The sequence below is a fragment of the Triturus cristatus genome, chromosome 11 (assembly GCF_964204655.1).
Source record: "Triturus cristatus chromosome 11, aTriCri1.1, whole genome shotgun sequence".
In the NCBI taxonomy this organism is placed as follows: domain Eukaryota; kingdom Metazoa; phylum Chordata; class Amphibia; order Caudata; family Salamandridae; genus Triturus; species Triturus cristatus.
The window spans coordinates 937310809-937326435 of record NC_140594.1 but is presented as its reverse complement, the minus strand read 5'-3'; the positions used below and the strand labels follow the sequence as shown (position 1 = coordinate 937326435).

At 40.6% G+C, this 15627-nt stretch overlaps 1 long non-coding RNA gene across 1 annotated transcript in view; it reads right to left on the bottom strand.

Annotated features, from left to right (window-relative positions):
• Nucleotides 1-15627, bottom strand: part of LOC146785695 (uncharacterized) — an 86455-nt gene that overhangs the window by 43005 nt on the left and 27823 nt on the right. Inside the window, exons 22-32 of the long non-coding RNA XR_014970762.1 lie at nt 14545-14697; nt 13172-13295; nt 11802-11954; nt 10432-10584; nt 9062-9214; nt 7692-7810; nt 6322-6474; nt 4952-5104; nt 3582-3700; nt 2212-2364; nt 842-960 (exon numbers count right to left, since the gene is read on the bottom strand). This is a non-coding gene — a long non-coding RNA (uncharacterized LOC146785695). The remainder of the gene's footprint in view (nt 1-841; nt 961-2211; nt 2365-3581; nt 3701-4951; nt 5105-6321; nt 6475-7691; nt 7811-9061; nt 9215-10431; nt 10585-11801; nt 11955-13171; nt 13296-14544; nt 14698-15627) is intronic.

Here is a 15627-nt window from a genome sequence, read left to right as displayed (position 1 = left end):
ATTCCCACCACTTCAGAAATGGTGAAGATGACTCTTATCCTCAAACGTACGTTGATACAAAACGACAAGTCTCAAAAACTTTCCTAATTTCTTTCATCTTAGTTTTCAGTTGGACATCCTGTCCACCCTGCTACTCATTTAGTTACCAACATCAATGTATCCTACTGCTTGTTAGCCAACAGAGTGGCCCTCATGTCCGACAACATCTTGCTTTAGCTTTATGATGTCAGCTTGCTAGGCAACAGAGTGGCCCTCATGTCAGACAACATCTGATTAGCTTTATGATGTCAGCGCACCACTGGACCAATTGTCCTTGTGGCAGCTGACCACACAGGAGGATGACATCAGAAGTTATGCAGTAGGTTACTATCTGTATTCATGACTACAAGGCAAGTAGGAGGGGGAATGGTAAAGGACTCTGAACCACTCAAAGCACTGGGGCCTTTTTGAAAGTCGGATGGAGATACATAAACAGATTATCCTTAACAATCCATCTTGAGTATCAGAGTCCAACATACGGAGTGCAGGAGAAGAGGTGAAATGAGCTTCCTTCCGTGAGAATGTAACACGCTCGTTCTGAAATGAGGTAGTACATTTCAGCCTCAAAGGCAGCAATTTGCTCGAATGGAACATTGCTAGTTCCAGGACCTAAAGCAGGCTTTAGTAACGTTGGAGACAGCCGGGCTTTTATGAATTATTATGACCAACACAATGTGATCCATATTACTTTCAGCTTGACAGAAATTCTATTCAGGCACAGTCTCCCACTACAAGCTAGTGAGGACATGCTGATGCTGTGAACTTTTTAATGCCTAAAGGAATGATTGGGAGTTTTACTTACCATATAAATTGGTAAAATGATGCCGTATGCCGGAAGACTTCCTTTTTTTTTTTCCTTCAGTCTCGGCAATTCAGAGAAACTGTTGTGAAACACTGCCACCGGTGGTCATTCAGTATAATCTGCAGATGGAAAAGTCCACTGTTAGCACATTTTCTATAAGCGATACAAAAAAATCTTGATTTTTATAAAGGGTAAACAGATCAATACTATGGAGTCTTTTATTGTGTAAATCAACAGCTCATTAGAAAATCAAATCTCAATTTTAGCGTTTTATCCTCGCATACTTCTCTGCATCCCTTGCCTCATTTGCTAAAACTCTCTAAACAACTGTAGCGCGTACATTAGGACATAGATCAATAGATGTTTTTGCCAGCCAAGTGGCAGTGAACCATTCTCACTTCTTTTGTTTTAGGATATGGTACACCAGTAGCAATTAAGCCAGCTGATAAGTTGAGAGTAAGGGTTATGCCACAGTTCATGGGAATAATAAAAACTATGAATAGCATAATGACCATCTCCATTTTAGCCAATTCCCACCACTTCAGAAATGGTGAAGATGACTCTTATCCTCAAACGTACGTTGATACAAAATGAGAAGTCTCAAAAACTTTCCTAATTTCTTTCATCTTAGTTTTCAGTTGGACATCCTGTCCACCCTGCTACTCATTTAGTTACCAACATCAATGTATCCGACTGCTTGTTAGCCAACAGAGTGGCCCTCATGTCCGACAACATCTTGCTTTAGCTTTATGATGTCAGCTTGCTAGGCAACAGAGTGGCCCTCATGTCAGACAACATCTGATTAGCTTTATGATGTCAGCGCACCACTGGACCAATTGTCCTTGTGGCAGCTGACCACACAGGAGGATGAGATCAGAAGTTATGCAGTAGGTTACTATCTGTATTCATGACTACAAGGCAAGTAGGAGGGGGAATGGTAAAGGACTCTGAACCACTCAAAGCACTGGGGCCTTTTTGAAAGTCGGATGGAGATACATAAACAGATTATCCTTAACAATCCATCTTGAGTATCAGAGTCCAACATAGGGAGTGCAGGAGAAGAGGTGAAATGAGCTTCCTTCCGTGAGAATGTAACACGCTCGTTCTGAAATGAGGTAGTACATTTCAGCCTCAAAGGCAGCAATTTGCTCGAATGGAACATTGCTAGTTCCAGGATCTAAAGCAGGCTTTAGTAGCGTTGGAGACAGCCGGGCTTTTATGAATTATTATGACCAACACAATGTGATCCATATTACTTTCAGCTTGACAGAAATTCTATTCAGGCACAGTCTCCCACTACAAGCTAGTGAGGACATGCTGATGCTGTGAACTTTTTAATGCCTAAAGGAATGATTGGGAGTTTTACTTACCATATAAATTGGTAAAATGATGCCGTATGCCGGAAGACTTCCTTTTTTTTTTTCCTTCAGTCTCGGCAATTCAGAGAAACTGTTGTGAAACACTGCCACCGGTGGTCATTCAGTATAATCAGCAGATGGAAAAGTCCACTGTTGGCACATTTTCTATAAGCAATACAAAAAAATCTTGATTTTTATAATGGGTAAACAGATCAATACTATGGAGTCTTTTATTGTGTAAATCAACAGCTCATTAGAAAATCAAATCTCAATTTTAGCTTTTTATCCTCGCATACTTCTCTGCATCCCTTGCCTCATTTGCTAAAACTCTCTAAACAACTGTAGCGCGTACATTAGGACATAGATCAATAGATGTTTTTGCCAGCCTAGTGGCAGTGAACCATTCTCACTTCTTTTGTTTTAGGATATGGTACACCAGTAGCAATTAAGCCAGCTGATAAGTTGAGAGTAAGGGTTATGCCACAGTTCATGGGAATAATAAAAACTATGAATAGCATAATGACCATCTCCATTTTAGCCAATTCCCACCACTTCAGAAATGGTGAAGATGACTCTTATCCTCAAACGTACGTTGATACAAAACGACAAGTCTCAAAAACTTTCCTAATTTCTTTCATCTTAGTTTTCAGTTGGACATCCTGTCCACCCTGCTACTCATTTAGTTACCAACATCAATGTATCCTACTGCTTGTTAGCCAACAGAGTGGCCCTCATGTCCGACAACATCTTGCTTTAGCTTTATGATGTCAGCTTGCTAGGCAACAGAGTGGCCCTCATGTCAGACAACATCTGATTAGCTTTATGATGTCAGCGCACCACTGGACCAATTGTCCTTGTGGCAGCTGACCACACAGGAGGATGACATCAGAAGTTATGCAGTAGGTTACTATCTGTATTCATGACTACAAGGCAAGTAGGAGGGGGAATGGTAAAGGACTCTGAACCACTCAAAGCACTGGGGCCTTTTTGAAAGTCGGATGGAGATACATAAACAGATTATCCTTAACAATCCATCTTGAGTATCAGAGTCCAACATACGGAGTGCAGGAGAAGAGGTGAAATGAGCTTCCTTCCGTGAGAATGTAACACGCTCGTTCTGAAATGAGGTAGTACATTTCAGCCTCAAAGGCAGCAATTTGCTCGAATGGAACATTGCTAGTTCCAGGACCTAAAGCAGGCTTTAGTAACGTTGGAGACAGCCGGGCTTTTATGAATTATTATGACCAACACAATGTGATCCATATTACTTTCAGCTTGACAGAAATTCTATTCAGGCACAGTCTCCCACTACAAGCTAGTGAGGACATGCTGATGCTGTGAACTTTTTAATGCCTAAAGGAATGATTGGGAGTTTTACTTACCATATAAATTGGTAAAATGATGCCGTATGCCGGAAGACTTCCTTTTTTTTTTTCCTTCAGTCTCGGCAATTCAGAGAAACTGTTGTGAAACACTGCCACCGGTGGTCATTCAGTATAATCTGCAGATGGAAAAGTCCACTGTTAGCACATTTTCTATAAGCGATACAAAAAAATCTTGATTTTTATAAAGGGTAAACAGATCAATACTATGGAGTCTTTTATTGTGTAAATCAACAGCTCATTAGAAAATCAAATCTCAATTTTAGCGTTTTATCCTCGCATACTTCTCTGCATCCCTTGCCTCATTTGCTAAAACTCTCTAAACAACTGTAGCGCGTACATTAGGACATAGATCAATAGATGTTTTTGCCAGCCAAGTGGCAGTGAACCATTCTCACTTCTTTTGTTTTAGGATATGGTACACCAGTAGCAATTAAGCCAGCTGATAAGTTGAGAGTAAGGGTTATGCCACAGTTCATGGGAATAATAAAAACTATGAATAGCATAATGACCATCTCCATTTTAGCCAATTCCCACCACTTCAGAAATGGTGAAGATGACTCTTATCCTCAAACGTACGTTGATACAAAATGAGAAGTCTCAAAAACTTTCCTAATTTCTTTCATCTTAGTTTTCAGTTGGACATCCTGTCCACCCTGCTACTCATTTAGTTACCAACATCAATGTATCCGACTGCTTGTTAGCCAACAGAGTGGCCCTCATGTCCGACAACATCTTGCTTTAGCTTTATGATGTCAGCTTGCTAGGCAACAGAGTGGCCCTCATGTCAGACAACATCTGATTAGCTTTATGATGTCAGCGCACCACTGGACCAATTGTCCTTGTGGCAGCTGACCACACAGGAGGATGAGATCAGAAGTTATGCAGTAGGTTACTATCTGTATTCATGACTACAAGGCAAGTAGGAGGGGGAATGGTAAAGGACTCTGAACCACTCAAAGCACTGGGGCCTTTTTGAAAGTCGGATGGAGATACATAAACAGATTATCCTTAACAATCCATCTTGAGTATCAGAGTCCAACATAGGGAGTGCAGGAGAAGAGGTGAAATGAGCTTCCTTCCGTGAGAATGTAACACGCTCGTTCTGAAATGAGGTAGTACATTTCAGCCTCAAAGGCAGCAATTTGCTCGAATGGAACATTGCTAGTTCCAGGATCTAAAGCAGGCTTTAGTAGCGTTGGAGACAGCCGGGCTTTTATGAATTATTATGACCAACACAATGTGATCCATATTACTTTCAGCTTGACAGAAATTCTATTCAGGCACAGTCTCCCACTACAAGCTAGTGAGGACATGCTGATGCTGTGAACTTTTTAATGCCTAAAGGAATGATTGGGAGTTTTACTTACCATATAAATTGGTAAAATGATGCCGTATGCCGGAAGACTTCCTTTTTTTTTTTCCTTCAGTCTCGGCAATTCAGAGAAACTGTTGTGAAACACTGCCACCGGTGGTCATTCAGTATAATCAGCAGATGGAAAAGTCCACTGTTGGCACATTTTCTATAAGCGATACAAAAAAATCTTGATTTTTATAATGGGTAAACAGATCAATACTATGGAGTCTTTTATTGTGTAAATCAACAGCTCATTAGAAAATCAAATCTCAATTTTAGCTTTTTATCCTCGCATACTTCTCTGCATCCCTTGCCTCATTTGCTAAAACTCTCTAAACAACTGTAGCGCGTACATTAGGACATAGATCAATAGATGTTTTTGCCAGCCAAGTGGCAGTGAACCATTCTCACTTCTTTTGTTTTAGGATATGGTACACCAGTAGCAATTAAGCCAGCTGATAAGTTGAGAGTAAGGGTTATGCCACAGTTCATGGGAATAATAAAAACTATGAATAGCATAATGACCATCTCCATTTTAGCCAATTCCCACCACTTCAGAAATGGTGAAGATGACTCTTATCCTCAAACGTACGTTGATACAAAACGACAAGTCTCAAAAACTTTCCTAATTTCTTTCATCTTAGTTTTCAGTTGGACATCCTGTCCACCCTGCTACTCATTTAGTTACCAACATCAATGTATCCTACTGCTTGTTAGCCAACAGAGTGGCCCTCATGTCCGACAACATCTTGCTTTAGCTTTATGATGTCAGCTTGCTAGGCAACAGAGTGGCCCTCATGTCAGACAACATCTGATTAGCTTTATGATGTCAGCGCACCACTGGACCAATTGTCCTTGTGGCAGCTGACCACACAGGAGGATGACATCAGAAGTTATGCAGTAGGTTACTATCTGTATTCATGACTACAAGGCAAGTAGGAGGGGGAATGGTAAAGGACTCTGAACCACTCAAAGCACTGGGGCCTTTTTGAAAGTCGGATGGAGATACATAAACAGATTATCCTTAACAATCCATCTTGAGTATCAGAGTCCAACATACGGAGTGCAGGAGAAGAGGTGAAATGAGCTTCCTTCCGTGAGAATGTAACACGCTCGTTCTGAAATGAGGTAGTACATTTCAGCCTCAAAGGCAGCAATTTGCTCGAATGGAACATTGCTAGTTCCAGGACCTAAAGCAGGCTTTAGTAACGTTGGAGACAGCCGGGCTTTTATGAATTATTATGACCAACACAATGTGATCCATATTACTTTCAGCTTGACAGAAATTCTATTCAGGCACAGTCTCCCACTACAAGCTAGTGAGGACATGCTGATGCTGTGAACTTTTTAATGCCTAAAGGAATGATTGGGAGTTTTACTTACCATATAAATTGGTAAAATGATGCCGTATGCCGGAAGACTTCCTTTTTTTTTTTCCTTCAGTCTCGGCAATTCAGAGAAACTGTTGTGAAACACTGCCACCGGTGGTCATTCAGTATAATCAGCAGATGGAAAAGTCCACTGTTGGCACATTTTCTATAAGCAATACAAAAAAATCTTGATTTTTATAATGGGTAAACAGATCAATACTATGGAGTCTTTTATTGTGTAAATCAACAGCTCATTAGAAAATCAAATCTCAATTTTAGCTTTTTATCCTCGCATACTTCTCTGCATCCCTTGCCTCATTTGCTAAAACTCTCTAAACAACTGTAGCGCGTACATTAGGACATAGATCAATAGATGTTTTTGCCAGCCTAGTGGCAGTGAACCATTCTCACTTCTTTTGTTTTAGGATATGGTACACCAGTAGCAATTAAGCCAGCTGATAAGTTGAGAGTAAGGGTTATGCCACAGTTCATGGGAATAATAAAAACTATGAATAGCATAATGACCATCTCCATTTTAGCCAATTCCCACCACTTCAGAAATGGTGAAGATGACTCTTATCCTCAAACGTACGTTGATACAAAACGACAAGTCTCAAAAACTTTCCTAATTTCTTTCATCTTAGTTTTCAGTTGGACATCCTGTCCACCCTGCTACTCATTTAGTTACCAACATCAATGTATCCTACTGCTTGTTAGCCAACAGAGTGGCCCTCATGTCTGACAACATCTTGCTTTAGCTTTATGATGTCAGCTTGCTAGGCAACAGAGTGGCCCTCATGTCAGACAACATCTGATTAGCTTTATGATGTCAGCGCACCACTGGACCAATTGTCCTTGTGGCAGCTGACCACACAGGAGGATGACATCAGAAGTTATGCAGTAGGTTACTATCTGTATTCATGACTACAAGGCAAGTAGGAGGGGGAATGGTAAAGGACTCTGAACCACTCAAAGCACTGGGGCCTTTTTGAAAGTCGGATGGAGATACATAAACAGATTATCCTTAACAATCCATCTTGAGTATCAGAGTCCAACATACGGAGTGCAGGAGAAGAGGTGAAATGAGCTTCCTTCCGTGAGAATGTAACACGCTCGTTCTGAAATGAGGTAGTACATTTCAGCCTCAAAGGCAGCAATTTGCTCGAATGGAACATTGCTAGTTCCAGGACCTAAAGCAGGCTTTAGTAACGTTGGAGACAGCCGGGCTTTTATGAATTATTATGACCAACACAATGTGATCCATATTACTTTCAGCTTGACAGAAATTCTATTCAGGCACAGTCTCCCACTACAAGCTAGTGAGGACATGCTGATGCTGTGAACTTTTTAATGCCTAAAGGAATGATTGGGAGTTTTACTTACCATATAAATTGGTAAAATGATGCCGTATGCCGGAAGACTTCCTTTTTTTTTTTCCTTCAGTCTCGGCAATTCAGAGAAACTGTTGTGAAACACTGCCACCGGTGGTCATTCAGTATAATCTGCAGATGGAAAAGTCCACTGTTAGCACATTTTCTATAAGCGATACAAAAAAATCTTGATTTTTATAAAGGGTAAACAGATCAATACTATGGAGTCTTTTATTGTGTAAATCAACAGCTCATTAGAAAATCAAATCTCAATTTTAGCGTTTTATCCTCGCATACTTCTCTGCATCCCTTGCCTCATTTGCTAAAACTCTCTAAACAACTGTAGCGCGTACATTAGGACATAGATCAATAGATGTTTTTGCCAGCCAAGTGGCAGTGAACCATTCTCACTTCTTTTGTTTTAGGATATGGTACACCAGTAGCAATTAAGCCAGCTGATAAGTTGAGAGTAAGGGTTATGCCACAGTTCATGGGAATAATAAAAACTATGAATAGCATAATGACCATCTCCATTTTAGCCAATTCCCACCACTTCAGAAATGGTGAAGATGACTCTTATCCTCAAACGTACGTTGATACAAAATGAGAAGTCTCAAAAACTTTCCTAATTTCTTTCATCTTAGTTTTCAGTTGGACATCCTGTCCACCCTGCTACTCATTTAGTTACCAACATCAATGTATCCGACTGCTTGTTAGCCAACAGAGTGGCCCTCATGTCCGACAACATCTTGCTTTAGCTTTATGATGTCAGCTTGCTAGGCAACAGAGTGGCCCTCATGTCAGACAACATCTGATTAGCTTTATGATGTCAGCGCACCACTGGACCAATTGTCCTTGTGGCAGCTGACCACACAGGAGGATGAGATCAGAAGTTATGCAGTAGGTTACTATCTGTATTCATGACTACAAGGCAAGTAGGAGGGGGAATGGTAAAGGACTCTGAACCACTCAAAGCACTGGGGCCTTTTTGAAAGTCGGATGGAGATACATAAACAGATTATCCTTAACAATCCATCTTGAGTATCAGAGTCCAACATAGGGAGTGCAGGAGAAGAGGTGAAATGAGCTTCCTTCCGTGAGAATGTAACACGCTCGTTCTGAAATGAGGTAGTACATTTCAGCCTCAAAGGCAGCAATTTGCTCGAATGGAACATTGCTAGTTCCAGGATCTAAAGCAGGCTTTAGTAGCGTTGGAGACAGCCGGGCTTTTATGAATTATTATGACCAACACAATGTGATCCATATTACTTTCAGCTTGACAGAAATTCTATTCAGGCACAGTCTCCCACTACAAGCTAGTGAGGACATGCTGATGCTGTGAACTTTTTAATGCCTAAAGGAATGATTGGGAGTTTTACTTACCATATAAATTGGTAAAATGATGCCGTATGCCGGAAGACTTCCTTTTTTTTTTTCCTTCAGTCTCGGCAATTCAGAGAAACTGTTGTGAAACACTGCCACCGGTGGTCATTCAGTATAATCAGCAGATGGAAAAGTCCACTGTTGGCACATTTTCTATAAGCGATACAAAAAAATCTTGATTTTTATAATGGGTAAACAGATCAATACTATGGAGTCTTTTATTGTGTAAATCAACAGCTCATTAGAAAATCAAATCTCAATTTTAGCTTTTTATCCTCGCATACTTCTCTGCATCCCTTGCCTCATTTGCTAAAACTCTCTAAACAACTGTAGCGCGTACATTAGGACATAGATCAATAGATGTTTTTGCCAGCCAAGTGGCAGTGAACCATTCTCACTTCTTTTGTTTTAGGATATGGTACACCAGTAGCAATTAAGCCAGCTGATAAGTTGAGAGTAAGGGTTATGCCACAGTTCATGGGAATAATAAAAACTATGAATAGCATAATGACCATCTCCATTTTAGCCAATTCCCACCACTTCAGAAATGGTGAAGATGACTCTTATCCTCAAACGTACGTTGATACAAAACGACAAGTCTCAAAAACTTTCCTAATTTCTTTCATCTTAGTTTTCAGTTGGACATCCTGTCCACCCTGCTACTCATTTAGTTACCAACATCAATGTATCCTACTGCTTGTTAGCCAACAGAGTGGCCCTCATGTCCGACAACATCTTGCTTTAGCTTTATGATGTCAGCTTGCTAGGCAACAGAGTGGCCCTCATGTCAGACAACATCTGATTAGCTTTATGATGTCAGCGCACCACTGGACCAATTGTCCTTGTGGCAGCTGACCACACAGGAGGATGACATCAGAAGTTATGCAGTAGGTTACTATCTGTATTCATGACTACAAGGCAAGTAGGAGGGGGAATGGTAAAGGACTCTGAACCACTCAAAGCACTGGGGCCTTTTTGAAAGTCGGATGGAGATACATAAACAGATTATCCTTAACAATCCATCTTGAGTATCAGAGTCCAACATACGGAGTGCAGGAGAAGAGGTGAAATGAGCTTCCTTCCGTGAGAATGTAACACGCTCGTTCTGAAATGAGGTAGTACATTTCAGCCTCAAAGGCAGCAATTTGCTCGAATGGAACATTGCTAGTTCCAGGACCTAAAGCAGGCTTTAGTAACGTTGGAGACAGCCGGGCTTTTATGAATTATTATGACCAACACAATGTGATCCATATTACTTTCAGCTTGACAGAAATTCTATTCAGGCACAGTCTCCCACTACAAGCTAGTGAGGACATGCTGATGCTGTGAACTTTTTAATGCCTAAAGGAATGATTGGGAGTTTTACTTACCATATAAATTGGTAAAATGATGCCGTATGCCGGAAGACTTCCTTTTTTTTTTTCCTTCAGTCTCGGCAATTCAGAGAAACTGTTGTGAAACACTGCCACCGGTGGTCATTCAGTATAATCAGCAGATGGAAAAGTCCACTGTTGGCACATTTTCTATAAGCAATACAAAAAAATCTTGATTTTTATAATGGGTAAACAGATCAATACTATGGAGTCTTTTATTGTGTAAATCAACAGCTCATTAGAAAATCAAATCTCAATTTTAGCTTTTTATCCTCGCATACTTCTCTGCATCCCTTGCCTCATTTGCTAAAACTCTCTAAACAACTGTAGCGCGTACATTAGGACATAGATCAATAGATGTTTTTGCCAGCCTAGTGGCAGTGAACCATTCTCACTTCTTTTGTTTTAGGATATGGTACACCAGTAGCAATTAAGCCAGCTGATAAGTTGAGAGTAAGGGTTATGCCACAGTTCATGGGAATAATAAAAACTATGAATAGCATAATGACCATCTCCATTTTAGCCAATTCCCACCACTTCAGAAATGGTGAAGATGACTCTTATCCTCAAACGTACGTTGATACAAAACGACAAGTCTCAAAAACTTTCCTAATTTCTTTCATCTTAGTTTTCAGTTGGACATCCTGTCCACCCTGCTACTCATTTAGTTACCAACATCAATGTATCCTACTGCTTGTTAGCCAACAGAGTGGCCCTCATGTCCGACAACATCTTGCTTTAGCTTTATGATGTCAGCTTGCTAGGCAACAGAGTGGCCCTCATGTCAGACAACATCTGATTAGCTTTATGATGTCAGCGCACCACTGGACCAATTGTCCTTGTGGCAGCTGACCACACAGGAGGATGACATCAGAAGTTATGCAGTAGGTTACTATCTGTATTCATGACTACAAGGCAAGTAGGAGGGGGAATGGTAAAGGACTCTGAACCACTCAAAGCACTGGGGCCTTTTTGAAATTCGGATGGAGATACATAAACAGATTATCCTTAACAATCCATCTTGAGTATCAGAGTCCAACATACGGAGTGCAGGAGAAGAGGTGAAATGAGCTTCCTTCCGTGAGAATGTAACACGCTCGTTCTGAAATGAGGTAGTACATTTCAGCCTCAAAGGCAGCAATTTGCTCGAATGGAACATTGCTAGTTCCAGGACCTAAAGCAGGCTTTAGTAGCGTTGGAGACAGCCGGGCTTTTATGAATTATTATGACCAACACAATGTGATCCATATTACTTTCAGCTTGACAGAAATTCTATTCAGGCACAGTCTCCCACTACAAGCTAGTGAGGACATGCTGATGCTGTGAACTTTTTAATGCCTAAAGGAATGATTGGGAGTTTTACTTACCATATAAATTGGTAAAATGATGCCGTATGCCGGAAGACTTCCTTTTTTTTTTTCCTTCAGTCTCGGCAATTCAGAGAAACTGTTGTGAAACACTGCCACCGGTGGTCATTCAGTATAATCAGCAGATGGAAAAGTCCACTGTTGGCACATTTTCTATAAGCGATACAAAAAAATCTTGATTTTTATAAAGGGTAAACAGATCAATACTATGGAGTCTTTTATTGTGTAAATCAACAGCTCATTAGAAAATCAAATCTCAATTTTAGCGTTTTATCCTCGCATACTTCTCTGCATCCCTTGCCTCATTTGCTAAAACTCTCTAAACAACTGTAGCGCGTACATTAGGACATAGATCAATAGATGTTTTTGCCAGCCAAGTGGCAGTGAACCATTCTCACTTCTTTTGTTTTAGGATATGGTACACCAGTAGCAATTAAGCCAGCTGATAAGTTGAGAGTAAGGGTTATGCCACAGTTCATGGGAATAATAAAAACTATGAATAGCATAATGACCATCTCCATTTTAGCCAATTCCCACCACTTCAGAAATGGTGAAGATGACTCTTATCCTCAAACGTACGTTGATACAAAATGAGAAGTCTCAAAAACTTTCCTAATTTCTTTCATCTTAGTTTTCAGTTGGACATCCTGTCCACCCTGCTACTCATTTAGTTACCAACATCAATGTATCCGACTGCTTGTTAGCCAACAGAGTGGCCCTCATGTCCGACAACATCTTGCTTTAGCTTTATGATGTCAGCTTGCTAGGCAACAGAGTGGCCCTCATGTCAGACAACATCTGATTAGCTTTATGATGTCAGCGCACCACTGGACCAATTGTCCTTGTGGCAGCTGACCACACAGGAGGATGACATCAGAAGTTATGCAGTAGGTTACTATCTGTATTCATGACTACAAGGCAAGTAGGAGGGGGAATGATAAAGGACTCTGAACCACTCAAAGCACTGGGGCCTTTTTGAAAGTCGGATGGAGATACATAAACAGATTATCCTTAACAATCCATCTTGAGTATCAGAGTCCAACATACGGAGTGCAGGAGAAGAGGTGAAATGAGCTTCCTTCCGTGAGAATGTAACACGCTCGTTCTGAAATGAGGTAGTACATTTCAGCCTCAAAGGCAGCAATTTGCTCGAATGGAACATTGCTAGTTCCAGGATCTAAAGCAGGCTTTAGTAGCGTTGGAGACAGCCGGGCTTTTATGAATTATTATGACCAACACAATGTGATCCATATTACTTTCAGCTTGACAGAAATTCTATTCAGGCACAGTCTCCCACTACAAGCTAGTGAGGACATGCTGATGCTGTGAACTTTTTAATGCCTAAAGGAATGATTGGGAGTTTTACTTACCATATAAATTGGTAAAATGATGCCGTATGCCGGAAGACTTCCTTTTTTTTTTTTTTCCTTCAGTCTCGGCAATTCAGAGAAACTCGGTTGTGAAACACTGCCACCGGTGGTCATTCAGTATAATCTGCAGATGGAAAAGTCCACTGTTAGCACATTTTCTATAAGCGATACAAAAAAATCTTGATTTTTATAAAGGGTAAACAGATCAATACTATGGAGTCTTTTATTGTGTAAATCAACAGCTCATTAGAAAATCAAATCTCAATTTTAGCTTTTTATCCTCGCATACTTCTCTGCATCCCTTGCCTCATTTGCTAAAACTCTAAACAACTGTAGCGCGTACATTATGACATAGATCAATAGATGTTTTTGCCAGCCAAGTGGCAGTGAACCATTCTCACTTCTTTTGTTTTAGGATATGGTACACCAGTAGCAATTAAGCCAGCTGATAAGTTGAGAGTAAGGGTTATGCCACAGTTCATGGGAATAATAAAAACTATGAATAGCATAATGACCATCTCCATTTTAGCCAATTCCCACCACTTCAGAAATGGTGAAGATGACTCTTATCCTCAAACGTACGTTGATACAAAATGAGAAGTCTCAAAAACTTTCCTAATTTCTTTCATCTTAGTTTTCAGTTGGACATCCTGTCCACCCTGCTACTCATTTAGTTACCAACATCAATGTATCCTACTGCTTGTTAGCCAACAGAGTGGCCCTCATGTCCGACAACATCTTGCTTTAGCTTTATGATGTCAGCTTGCTAGGCAACAGAGTGGCCCTCATGTCAGACAACATCTGATTAGCTTTATGATGTCAGCGCACCACTGGACCAATTGTCCTTGTGGCAGCTGACCACACAGGAGGATGAGATCAGAAGTTATGCAGTAGGTTACTATCTGTATTCATGACTACAAGGCAAGTAGGAGGGGGAATGGTAAAGGACTCTGAACCACTCAAAGCACTGGGGCCTTTTTGAAAGTCGGATGGAGATACATAAACAGATTATCCTTAACAATCCATCTTGAGTATCAGAGTCCAACATAGGGAGTGCAGGAGAAGAGGTGAAATGAGCTTCCTTCCGTGAGAATGTAACACGCTCGTTCTGAAATGAGGTAGTACATTTCAGCCTCAAAGGCAGCAATTTGCTCGAATGGAACATTGCTAGTTCCAGGATCTAAAGCAGGCTTTAGTAGCGTTGGAGACAGCCGGGCTTTTATGAATTATTATGACCAACACAATGTGATCCATATTACTTTCAGCTTGACAGAAATTCTATTCAGGCACAGTCTCCCACTACAAGCTAGTGAGGACATGCTGATGCTGTGAACTTTTTAATGCCTAAAGGAATGATTGGGAGTTTTACTTACCATATAAATTGGTAAAATGATGCCGTATGCCGGAAGACTTCCTTTTTTTTTTTCCTTCAGTCTCGGCAATTCAGAGAAACTGTTGTGAAACACTGCCACCGGTGGTCATTCAGTATAATCAGCAGATGGAAAAGTCCACTGTTGGCACATTTTCTATAAGCGATACAAAAAAATCTTGATTTTTATAATGGGTAAACAGATCAATACTATGGAGTCTTTTATTGTGTAAATCAACAGCTCATTAGAAAATCAAATCTCAATTTTAGCTTTTTATCCTCGCATACTTCTCTGCATCCCTTGCCTCATTTGCTAAAACTCTCTAAACAACTGTAGCGCGTACATTAGGACATAGATCAATAGATGTTTTTGCCAGCCAAGTGGCAGTGAACCATTCTCACTTCTTTTGTTTTAGGATATGGTACACCAGTAGCAATTAAGCCAGCTGATAAGTTGAGTGTAAGGGTTATGCCACAGTTCATGGGAATAATAAAAACTATGAATAGCATAATGACCATCTCCATTTTAGCCAATTCCCACCACTTCAGAAATGGTGAAGATGACTCTTATCCTCAAACGTACGTTGATACAAAACGACAAGTCTCAAAAACTTTCCTAATTTCTTTCATCTTAGTTTTCAGTTGGACATCCTGTCCACCCTGCTACTCATTTAGTTACCAACATCAATGTATCCTACTGCTTGTTAGCCAACAGAGTGGCCCTCATGTCCGACAACATCTTGCTTTAGCTTTATGATGTCAGCTTGCTAGGCAACAGAGTGGCCCTCATGTCAGACAACATCTGATTAGCTTTATGATGTCAGCGCACCACTGGACCAATTGTCCTTGTGGCAGCTGACCACACAGGAGGATGACATCAGAAGTTATGCAGTAGGTTACTATCTGTATTCATGACTACAAGGCAAGTAGGAGGGGGAATGGTAAAGGACTCTGAACCACTCAAAGCACTGGGGCCTTTTTGAAAGTCGGATGGAGATACATAAACAGATTATCCTTAACAATCCATCTTGAGTATCAGAGTCCAACATACGGAGTGCAGGAGAAGAGGTGAAATGAGCTTCCTTCC